Raw genomic sequence first — 12,397 nt, 5'->3', positions numbered from 1 at the left:
TGTATAATATAGCACATCAGTAAACACAGCATATAAAGAAATTCTGATAGACTCAGTCTTGGAATATCAAGGAAGGTTAGGTCCAGCTTGAAAAGTTTGCTTGAAAGAAACAAAATTGAAACCATCTTGAAAAAAGTAAAGCAAATAGGTGCATAGAGAAAAGTGAGAAGATTGGAAACGCAGATATTTGCAACATCTGAGTGAGGCGTACTTAAAAGACACCACAAATGGTGGCAAGAGAACCAGTTTTTGAAAGATACTAATCACAAAGCAGTAAAAGCAAAAATCTTCATAGAGTGGTCAGCACTAGTCTAGCAATCTATATATTTCATTCCATTTAAGCTTCCCTGGAGCCCTTTGGGTTAGCTACTACTACTATTAGTAAACCCATTTTATAGATAAGGAAACTGAACATAGAGAGATTATAAGACATATCCACTGTTATCAGAGCCAGGATTGCAGCACAGGCTCACCAGCCCCTGAGTACATACTCTTTTCTTAACTTCTCCATAATCCTACTATTCTAAAAGAATTAAGACATTTAGATATTTAAGCAATTTGGATTTGGGGACAATAAGGACTCACAACTATTTTTTTGACAACTTCATGCCCAAATGTGAGAGTAATTTCATTTTCTTTTCTGTTGGGAAAAATAAACACTAAAAATCCACTTTGACCTTCTAAATTAATGAAAAAGCAATTCCATTTTAGGAATTATACAACAGATATAGCACCCATATGCATGAAGACATATGTACAAGCATATTTATTGCCGTGTTTGTGTTCACAAAAGACAGGAGATCAATCTAAATGTTTAGCAATAGAAAACCAATTAAATAAATTACATTTCATCAGTGCAATAGACTACCTCCTTCAAAAGAATGGGGAGAGATCTCTTCGTACTGATGCATGGAATGATCTCCAACATATATTGTTAACTGTAAAATGCAAGGAGAAGAGAGTGAATGGCAGATTTCTTCCAGTGGCTTAATCTTATCCACTCTCTGCCTTTCTCTGTTACTTCCCCTTTGAAACCAAGCCATACGGACTACATTTCCGGGTTCCTAGGTTCTCTGGATGTGGGGTAATTTAGCCAGTGGGAGCTCCTGCATGAGACTGGGGGAAAAGAGAGAGAGATCAGGGTGTTCACTCCCCCGTCCTGTGCTGATTGTATTACTGTTCTTCTCCCACATAACTTCTTCCTTCCAAATTCAGATCACCCCTCTCCTTTTTTTTTTTATTTTGAATTATGAGTCCAACAGTAACACAGCTACCACATTGGGTTGTAGAATGCTCTTGAGGTTCCCCTATATAATAACATATTTGTTGGTGATGTCTTTGTAAAGAAACTATTCTCCAATCTCCCAAGTTTGATTGTGCTGTTTATGACCCATATATACTACTATTTTAATAAGAAAAAATGATGTAGATTACAAAAATATACATTCAAATATATATGTAAAAAGAGACAAAGAGAATACATTCAGAATGGTATATTAAAAAGGAACAGTGACCGTCAGAAAGAGAAAACATCATTGTGGGTTAGGAATGAAAGGAAGTCTTATTTTTATGTATATCCTTTATGTTGTTTGGGTTTCTTACCGTGTCAGGGTATTAGCCATTAAGAAAAACAAGAAAATAAAATGTGAAGAAAATAATCCAAAACTTTACCTCCAAGATATGACAGATAAGGCCCTAAGTGTAACTTGGAGAACATACGTAGATTGAAATGCAATGCATATATAGTCAGGCCATGAAGCTGGATTGCACATGGATGGAGATAGGTTCTCCTCAAACATTATTTGGCAGATAGTTTGTAGGATCTAACATACTGTCACATGTTAACATGTATTCCCTATTTTTAAATTATTTGCTATTAAGTTATGAACATTTAAAAAATATTTTTAGTTTTAAAAATATATGGACATAATACCTTTATTTTGTTTCTTTGTTTTTATGTGGTACTAGGGATCGAACCCAGTGCCTAGTTCAGGCTAGGCAAGTGCTCAACCACTGAGCCACAACCCTAGCACATAAGTTATAAACATTTTAATTTAGGTTTAAGTTATAGATACAATTCACAGGTTAATCACAATTTTTATATGGATTAATTCTAACAATTATTCAAGTTTACCTTTGGCTTTGTGAAGTGAAAGCTCACTAGTGGCAATGAGTATAGGTCACTCCAGGCCACAGTAAATAATTCATTACTGTCAGGATTTAAACTTTTCTATCACATCTTGAATCCACAGTTTTTCACATAGTGAATGCAAAAATTAACTTGTCTTTTTTTTTTTTTGGCAACCATTTAGGAAAGGCATATGCTTCAAACTCAAATGACTTCACTTCAAATTGAAATTAAGAAATGTTTTGAAGCACAGTCATTTGATAATAATTTACTTCAAAATTCAGCAGCAAGCTTCTTTTTAATGTAATGCACATCCTTCACATGGGATTCAACAATGTGGTAGACAGGAAAACAAAGTGCTCTCGAAAATAGTCCCAAATCAATTCCAGTTCATGGTGTCTCATCGGTTGCGTTTCCTTGTTATTTAGGTCCCCACTTTATGACTGTCTGTGCAAACGCCACCATTTTCTTCTTTGTTGCAATGATGACAAACGCTTTGAGAAAGAGGAGCTGGGTTTCTGCCAAGAACCTACTCTCGACTTCAGTATGTTTCAGCTTTCAAGACCTGATTGTTTCTCCTCTCTCCCAGGGACCACTAGCTACCTTATTACTAGGAAGAATGACCCCCTGACAGCACAACTGCCGTCCAGAATCTCCACCAAATTGTAACCTTAGAGATGCCAATGGCATCGAGAAACTAATCAAGACCAGAAGGTCAGAAAGACAAATGCATTAGTGCATATACAGCCTCCAAGTTACTTGGCAGTTTTCTTGGCTTGCAGAAAAACCCCATTTTTAAAGTTTCTTTTGACATATTTATTGCCTTTTTGCTTACAATCTTTACACTGCCAGGGTTTTTAATGTATAGGGCATTCTACCGTGTGAGAGCACTGCCTTCATTTCATTTGCAATCCATTTCCTAAAATGTTGAACTAGAAACAACAGCCTCCTCACTCCTCCAACTATTTTCTCCTACTACTAATAAAAACTATTATTTTTCTACTCAGTTTTTAACTATTAGCAAAATGCCAGTAAGATCAGGTATTCTTTAAAAAAAAATTAATCCATAAAACAGCTCAAACTAAAAGGTTTGGATATTAAACATGAAGGCAGATAAACAAAACATTAAAATAAATGGTCAGCTTGCTAGTTAAGATACTTGTCAGCTTGAATTAATCTATCTTTAACTTTCTCTTGCCATTATCCTTAAGGTGATAATAAATAAAACAGTACTAAAGGGTTTCTTCAGTCCATGTAGATCATTAATTAATTGCTTAATTTCTTCAAAGTAACTTGAATTTTTAACAAATAATAATAATAAACTACAGAAGCTGTGAATTATCTGCTATAAGTTAGATATCTTCCATGAATTAGTTCCAATATTCACCACAATACATCTGGACAAAATATTAATATACCCATTTTACAGAAAGAGAAACACACTCAAGTTCAGGCAACTTAGCACAATTTTATTTCTTGCAATTTCCTTCTGTATCTCAGCTTACAGTGTATCAAATGGCTTATTGATCAGTTAAGTAATCATTTTAGCTGGTTTATTCACTGAGTAGAACCGATGTAATTTAGATTTAACTGATGTCTTAGATTTAATAACTGCAAGATAATCCTGGAGTGTGGCTTGGCTTGTCTCATGTTAAAGATTCTGCTCATGAGGGCATCCATATCAAACTGATTTTAATAATTAAATTTATGGACATTTCCTAGAGTAGAAAGCTGTGGGCACATTCTGTAAGTTTGTTGTGCACTACCAAATCTAGTGTGGTTATGCAAATCTCAAATGCACATGATTAATAATACTGTCATTGTCAAAGCAAAAGAGGTATCATATTTCAGTGTAAAGGACTAAAAAGTCATAGCTGAGTTACTGAACTGGTTCCAAGAAAAGTGTTGAACTTAAATGGATGGCCCTCCTGCAATCTTACTTACGGTTCCTTTTCTTGACTGTAAGTAGATAAAACAGAGGGCTGTATTTTGTTAAAGATTACACTCCTTGTTCCCATTCTCTAATGGCAAAAGTTTCACTCAAATAATAGAACAAGAAGTATAAGGTTACCATTTGGGGATGGCATATCTTTTAAGCTCTTCTCAATGACTTTTATGGCAATGAAGAAACCAAGGAGTATATTTTTCTTACTATCTTACATTCTGTTTTTAGTCTTTATCTGGCAGTATGCCTGGTGTGTGAGAGTTGGTCTCTAGATAGATCTTTAAGTCTTTCTCCTTGGCAATTACCATCACTCAAATACTCTCATTATCAGTGGGCATCTTCAACTCTGGAAGATGTTACACCTCTTTCTTATTTCACTTCCATAAGGAGAGCTTCTAAAATTGATGCTTCTATTAATGATGCCACTCAGTTGACCATTTGTCACCAAAGATAGAGTTGGAAAGACAATAATTTCTGAAAGAAAAGGCAACTAATCCAACAACAAAGTCTCTTGCATACAAACAGCAATATCTCTATCAATATCACAGAAAAACTAAAGCTCTTAAAAGGACCCTATGTTTCTAAAAGTAAAATGATTTGTACATATCAATATTAGATTGCCTATTTTGTTTATACAATTTTGCACTGACTTTCCAAATAGTTAATAGTGTCTCTAATCTCATACTTTCTTGCATGAGAAACATGCAAGAACGTGCTAACAAACATCCAATCACTTTTTCACTAGATAATATTTCCATTTCTAGTTCTTCAAGTCTTTTTCAGAAAATACTATAAAATGATTTATTATCAGATAAATATTATATTATCATAGCAGTTCCCCAAAAGGATAAGTTAATATAGGTACTCTGGTTTCAAAAGAAAGCATAAAAGAGATAGAATGGAATATGGATACATTCTGTTTGTGGTGCACTACCGAATCTTTTGTGCAAAACTCAAATAGGTATGATTAATAATACTGTCATTGTCAAGGCTAAAGATGTTCCATATTTTAATCAAAAGTAATTATAAAAAATGATAGAAGGGACTATGGAAAGTACCTTTTGAGATAGAAATGTTAAGGAGGTCAATGGGCATTTAGGGAGGGAGAGAGTGCACATTTAGGATGTGCTTCAAAGTGAGCTTCAAAGGTATATAAATGATCTATGAAAATACAGTCTCAGTGAGAAGAGAGATTTTTATACTATAACTTGCCATTTGTCCCTTGATATCTGCATTTAAAATTTTGATTTAGTTTGAATGTTATGGAATAGTTTGACATTAAATAGGAATGAAAATCTGACATTTAAATCATTGATTTTATAATTCAAAGAGTTAGTAGTATTTAAATTTTTTTTCTCTGTACCGTAGAATCAAACCCAGGGTCATAATGCATTATGGCAGGCAAGCACATTACTACTGAGCTATATCCTCAGCCCAGTATTTTTTGATAGAGTCTTTTTTAATGTGTATTAATTATACATATTAATGGAGTTCTATGTGGTATTCCAATACATACATGCAGCACGCACTGATCCAACCCTCAAACAAAGCCTCCCTTTATTCACCCCCTTTTCCTAACTCCAGTAATCTCCATTCTACATTCAGGTCTACTTTATTTTATTTTTTAACTTTCACATGTGAAAGAGAGCATGTGGCACTTGTCTCTTTGTGTCTTATTTCACTTAACGTAATGTCCTGCAGTTCCTGTCATTTTACTGCAATTAACAGGATTTTTTTCTTCTTTATGGCTGATTGCTTTATTATATGTACATACCACATTTTCTTTGTCCATTCATTTATCAGTGGGCACATAGGATGATTCCAAATCTCACAATAAACATGGGCATGGATATTCCGGTATCTCTTTAGTGTGCTAATTTCATTTTATTTAGCTATATCCAGAAGTGAGATAGCTGGATCATATAGTGGATTGAAGAATCTCTCTATTGTTCTCCATAATGGTTGTACTAATTTACATTCCAAGTATTAGTGTGTGAGAGTGTCTTTTTCTCCTCATCTTTGCCAGCATTTTTATGTATTTATTTATTGATTGAAAATTACCACTCTGAGGTGCAATGAAGTCTCATTTTAGTTTGGATTTTTATTTCCCTTATGGCTGATACTGAGCATTTTTTCATCTATCTATTATTGGTCATTTGAAATTCCTCTTTTGAGATATGTCTATCTAGATTCTTTGCCCATTTTTAAATTTGTTTACTTGTCTTTTTGTTGTTAAGATTCTTACTTCCTTATACATTTTGGATATTAATCCTCTGTCAGAGAAATAGTTCACAAATATTTTCTCCCATTCTGTAGGTTATCTCTTCACTCTGTTGATTGTTTGCTTGGCTATGTGGAAATCTTTTAATTTGATGTAATCCAGTTGCCTTTTTTTGGTTTTTGTTTCCTGTGCTTTGGGGGATTATATCCCAAAAGACCATTGCTTATACTAATATCTTGAAATGTTTCCCCTATGTTTCTTCTGGTAGTTTCATAGTTTCAGGTCTTACATTTAGATCTTTGAATCATTTTGAGTTGATTTTTGTACAGAGTAAGAGAGAAAGATTATCTTCAAATCTTTTTGAGACATAAACAGAAAAAAAACACTAAAAGGAAATTTAATAAATTTTATCATATTCATGTTTAATTTTCTGACAAAATGTTCATGTATGTATGGGAAAATACTTTTTATGGACCAAGAAGAGAAATATTATAGTTCTATTATGCTTGACAGTATCAAGGAGGTTTCCTGAAATAGGTGACATTTGAGTTGTAAAACAATACATTCCTGGTTTAAATGATAGGATAAGCAAAGTCACCAGAGAAGGAAAGTGAACGAGACAGCATTGCCCTGATGAGCTGTCCAGTGGGATGAGTGTCAGTGTGTGGAAGATCTGGTAAAATGGAACAATTTTTAATAGTAGAAAGTCATCTTGGACTTTATTCTGTCAACAAACTGAAAATACAATAGGTTGTAAATAACATGTAAATCTGATAGAACCCCCTTTATTTGCTCTAATAAGCCTTAGTCAACTAATTAACCTTTTTCAGAGTGGCACATTCCATTTACCAGCTCTTAATCCAGATTCACACTTATGTATGGTGCCTGAGCTGGCTCTAGTTTTGCAGCCAGAAGAGAGTTGATACGTTGATCTTGAACCACAGGATCATACAGCTGATACTGAACAAGCTCAAAGAGGAGGTGAGCTACCACACCATGTTCTAATCTGGAAAGTGAGTTGGATTTAGACAAACAACTGAAGGCTGCATGCAAGAAAAAGGCCGAAGAACGGAGGAGAAAGAGGCCTTCTAGAACATGCATTCTGATTTGCTTCTGTAACAGTTCTCACTGTTCTTCCTTTCTCCATCTCATCCTCACCCTCACCTTTCTCCCTAAGAGAATAAAAAGGATGGGAGGAAATAATTTTTTCTTGTCTGAAAATAAACTTGCCTTTACTTTTATTACTGCCTCTAATAGAGGTTCCATAGGGCATAGAAGCCAACTGCCCTTAGATGGATGGAACAGTGTGCTGCCTATCACACGTGAGAAATCACCACAGAAAGTTCATTCTACACAGCAAGAATTGGCCATGGGCTGTATGAATTGAGGTGATATGTCATATGGCATGCCGTGTCATGGAACATTCCCTGCATCACTGCTAAAATTTCTGGGGTAGGTAGCTTGAATATTTCTTGTCTATGCTATCCTCAATTCTAATACCTAGTACCTAAGATGAGGTCCTCCTTTTTTTTTATGGTACTGGAGATTGAGCCCAGGACACTCTACCACTATACCTCCTGCCTCCTTTTAAATTAATTAATTAATTTTAATTAGGCATATATGACAGCAGAATGCATTTTGATTCATTATATACAATTGCAGCACACCTTTACATTTCTATGGTTGTACACAATGTAGCATCACACCATACATGCAGTCATACATGTGCCTAGGGTAATGATGTCCATCTCATTCCACCATCTTTCCTGCCCCCATGCACCCTCCCTACCTTCCCGCCGCTTTGCCCAATCAAAGTTCCTCCATTTTTCCCATGCCTCCTGCCTCCCCATCATGGATCAGCATCCACTTATCAGAGAGAACATTTGGCCTTTGCTTTTGAGGATTGGCTTACTTCGCTTAGCATGATATTCTTCAACTCCGTCCATTTATCTACAAATGCCATCATTTTGTAAAGAACTCAAAAAACTTAACACACACACACAAAAAAAAAACTCAATCAATAAATGGGCTAAGGAGCTGAACAGATACTTCTCAGAAGATATACATTCGATCAACAAATATATGAAAAAAATGTTCAACATCTCTAGTAATTAGAGAAATGCAAATCAAAACCAAGATCTCATCTCACACCAGTCAGAATGGCAGTTATCAAGAATACAGACAACAATAAATGTTGGCGAGGATGTGGGGGAAAGGCACACTCATACATTGCTGATGGGACTGCAACTTTTTTTTTTCTAGAGACAGAGAGAGAATTTTAATATTTATTTAATTTTTTTAGTTTTCAGAGGACACAACATCTTTGTTTGTATGTGGTGCTGAGGATCGAACCCAGGCCGCACGCATGCCAGGCAAGCGCGCTACCGCTTGAGCCACATCCCCAGCCCTGGGACTGCAACTTGGTGCAGCAGTATGGCGATTCCTTAGAAAACTTGGAATGGAACCACCATTTGACCCAGGTATTCCACTCCTCGGTTTATACCTAGACTTAAAATCAGCATACTAGAGTGACGCAACCACATCAATATTCACAGAAGCTCAATTCATGATAGCCAAACTGTGGAAGCAACCTAGATGCTTTTAAATAGATGAATGGATAAAGAAACTGTGTTATATATACACAATGGAATATTACTCGGCCTTAAAAGAGAGTAAAATCATGGCATTTGCAGGTAAATGGATGGAGTTACAGAATATCATGCTAAGCAAAGTGAGCCAATCCCCAAAATACCAAAGGCTGAATATTCTCTCTTCTCTTTTTAATTTGTAATTTTGAGATAGGGTTTCACTAAGTTACCCAAGCTGGCCTTGGACTTGTGATCCTTCAGCCTCAGCCTCTGAGTAGCAGGGGTAATTACGGGTGTGTATCACGGCTTGTTGCTCCATCTACCTCTTAGTTCTATCACTGCCACAATTTCCCCACTGATGGTGGTGATGATGGTAATGATGATGAGGATGATGGGGAGGAGGATGATTAACTTTCTAGACAGCTTTTAGTAGATCAAGAAATTTTTAATATTCATTTTTAAAATTCTATTAAAATAATTTTGAACATACAGAGAAGTTGCAAGAGATATGCCAAACTCCTGTATACTTTTTTGACAAATCACCAGTTTTTATTTGTAACATTTGCTTTAGCATCCACTCTCTCTTCCTCTTCATGTATTTTTCCTAAACAAATAAGAGTTGTTGCATAGATCATGCTACTTCACCCATTTACACTGCAGCATTATTTTCTTACATAATGATGAAACTGAGAAAACTTGACATTGATATGCCACTTTTATCTAATTGAGAGTCCAAATTCCAAATTCATCTTCTGCTCCAATAATGTCCTTTACAGCAAATATTTTCAGCACAGTATCTCATCTAGGATCACAGAGCACAATTGTCATGCCTCTTTAGTTTCCTTTAGTGGGGAATAGTTACTTGCTAAAGCATACAGGTTAGCTATTTGTAGACTGTCTCTCAGTATGGGGTTTTTTTTTTTGTGTGTGTGTGTGTGTGTGGTATATCACATGACTACATTCAGTTTGTGCACTTGGGGTGGAAATATCAAGTGAAATTGTGTTCTCTTTTCATGGTGTAACATGAGAGGCACATCACCTTTACTGGTGATGTTAGTTTTGATCTGTTGGTTGAGGTGCTGTTTTTTTCACAATGTAATTAATATTTTTCCTTTGTCACAAGTAATTTCTAATGAGATAATTTGATATACATATACATATATTCTATTCATCAACTTATCTCCACTAAATTTAGTAAGTACTGATGGCTTATGCCTAAATCAATTTTTTTCTGATGGTTGCAAAATGTTGATTAAAAAAACTTCATCATTCTTTCTATAATTATTAGTGTCATACATAAGAGTTTTCTCTTCTAGATTATTTAATTATCATAGACTCAGATTCTTATTTTTTTCAATAAATAATAGTCCATTACTTCCTCATTTACTCAAATTATCCAGATTTGAACAATAGAAGCCCCTTCAAGCTGACTCTGTCTCTTTGGACAGCCCCCACCCCATTATTTTTTCTGAGTATGTCTCACTTTCAGTCCCTGAAGACATTTCAGGTTCATCTTATGTTTGTACTGCTCCAGCCTCAAATCTATAGGCCATAATTTTAGGACTTTATAAGTATACAATTTCCCAACAAATCTACATAGTAGATATTTATTATTCCCACTATACAAATGAAGTGACAAAGACATAGAGAGACTTGGTAAATATTCCTGAGTGAAAGAGCTATAAAACATTGCCACCTCCAATCTCACCTGTGTCCTCCAGCCTTGGCCAAACATACTCTCAACAAAGTTAACATGTATGTCAAACACAATCCCTGAATCTCCTCCATCTCACAGGAATGTCTTGGCACTTGGTATTCACACACTAAATATTTGTTAAACCTCATTTTCTCTTTGCCTGTGTGTGTGTGTGTGTGTGTGTGTGTGTGTGTGTGTGTGTGTGTGAGAGAGAGAGAGAGAGAGAGAGAGAGAGAGAGAGAGAGAGAGAGAGAGAGAGAGAGAGAGATCTGGTTCAAGGAGCATAGAAAGGGATTCCTAGAATGGAAGAGAAAGGAAGGAAGGAAGGAAAAGAGGGAGGGAGGGAGAGAGAGGATGTTCCTATAGCTCTTAGAGACCACATTAAGATGCCTCTTAAGATTTCCACCCCACCAATGTGGATCTACTTATACCCTCTGCAGAAAGAAAGAAATTCCTACCCCTTTGTCTGAAATTCTTAGATAATTATCTTTCATCACACTTCTCTATGCTCTCCTAGTTCTCAGAACCTCTTTCTTGGTGTTCTCTTTTCTTTCTCTGAGATAATATTCAACCCCTGTGTCATACATTCACTCCCTGTCTGCCACCTACTTGGTGTTTTCATTTCCTTCTCTATCTAACTTGGACCCAGTTGTTCATTAGTTCGCATGCTCCCAACCTACCCTCTCAACTTCCTAGCTCTTCTGACACTGCAAACTCTCAGACCTGGAAGAATCCAATTCACTCCCTCACTGAAACTGCTGAGCCCTTCTGGAGAAAATTACACAATGATATGGATGGTTGACACCACAAATCTCTCTTGGCAAGGCTCAGCAATCCTTTGACCTGATCCTGATCAGCTCCCTCACCCACTCCCCTCAACAGTGATTCTAAGCCTTTACCAATGTCCTTTTCCCTCCACCCACTTTCTCTAAGTGTCTCCTATAACTGTAGAAAATACAGTCTATCAAGTAGAAGCCACACCATCCTCTGGATTCCACACCTCAGTTTTTTTCATATGCATACCTGTCTTTACTTCCTTTCTTCTTGTCTCATTGAAGAGGTGACTTTTACAAAATGTGTGCTCTGTATCCTAGCCTCTACTGCTATAACCCTAAAATATTCTTCCATCAATTTCTGTCTTTTTCTTATTTCTTAATCTGTTAGTTTATATATCTCTTTTTTAATTGCTTTCCCTTCAACTGTGTAAATAAGCTCAGTTCTCTTTTATCTTCTTCTTGCTGTTTTTTTTTTCTTTATGGTACTAAGGACACAATCAAGGGGTGCTCTACTATTGAGCTATTTTCCCACCCCTTCAATTATTTTTTTTAATTTTGAGACAAGGTCTTGCTAAATTGCCCAGGCTAGCCTCAAACTTGTGATCCTCCTGCTTCAGCCTCCCCAGTAACTGGAATTACAGGTGTGCATCCCCACACCTAGCTAGTTCTCTCCTAAGAATCTAAACATCCTTTGACATCTTCCTCATCTATTGCCATTTTGTTTTTATTTTTCCCATGAATAAGATTCTTGAAATCAGTTCATACCTACTGCTTCCACTTTGGTCCCTCAATCTACTTCAGTCTGCATCTGAAACCACTGTCTCCAGCCTTGCCCTTGTTAATTAGATCCCTGCAGCCTCCCTCTACACAGGCAGCTCTGGCGCTCCTCTTCACTGATGTTTTTTAAAAAGTTAGAAGAGGAAGCATCATCCCCTGCAGTCTTCCTCAGTTAATAAGAAAATTCATGAAATGAGCTATTCTTTCTTTTCCAGCCACCTATTTGGTCCTAAAGGAATATATCTAAATGAGAAGATATATACTTG

Source organism: Ictidomys tridecemlineatus, chromosome 5 (genome assembly GCF_052094955.1).
Source record: "Ictidomys tridecemlineatus isolate mIctTri1 chromosome 5, mIctTri1.hap1, whole genome shotgun sequence".
Lineage (NCBI taxonomy): Eukaryota > Metazoa > Chordata > Mammalia > Rodentia > Sciuridae > Ictidomys > Ictidomys tridecemlineatus.
The sequence above is the reverse complement of the archived record's forward strand: the minus strand, read 5'-3'. Positions refer to the sequence as shown.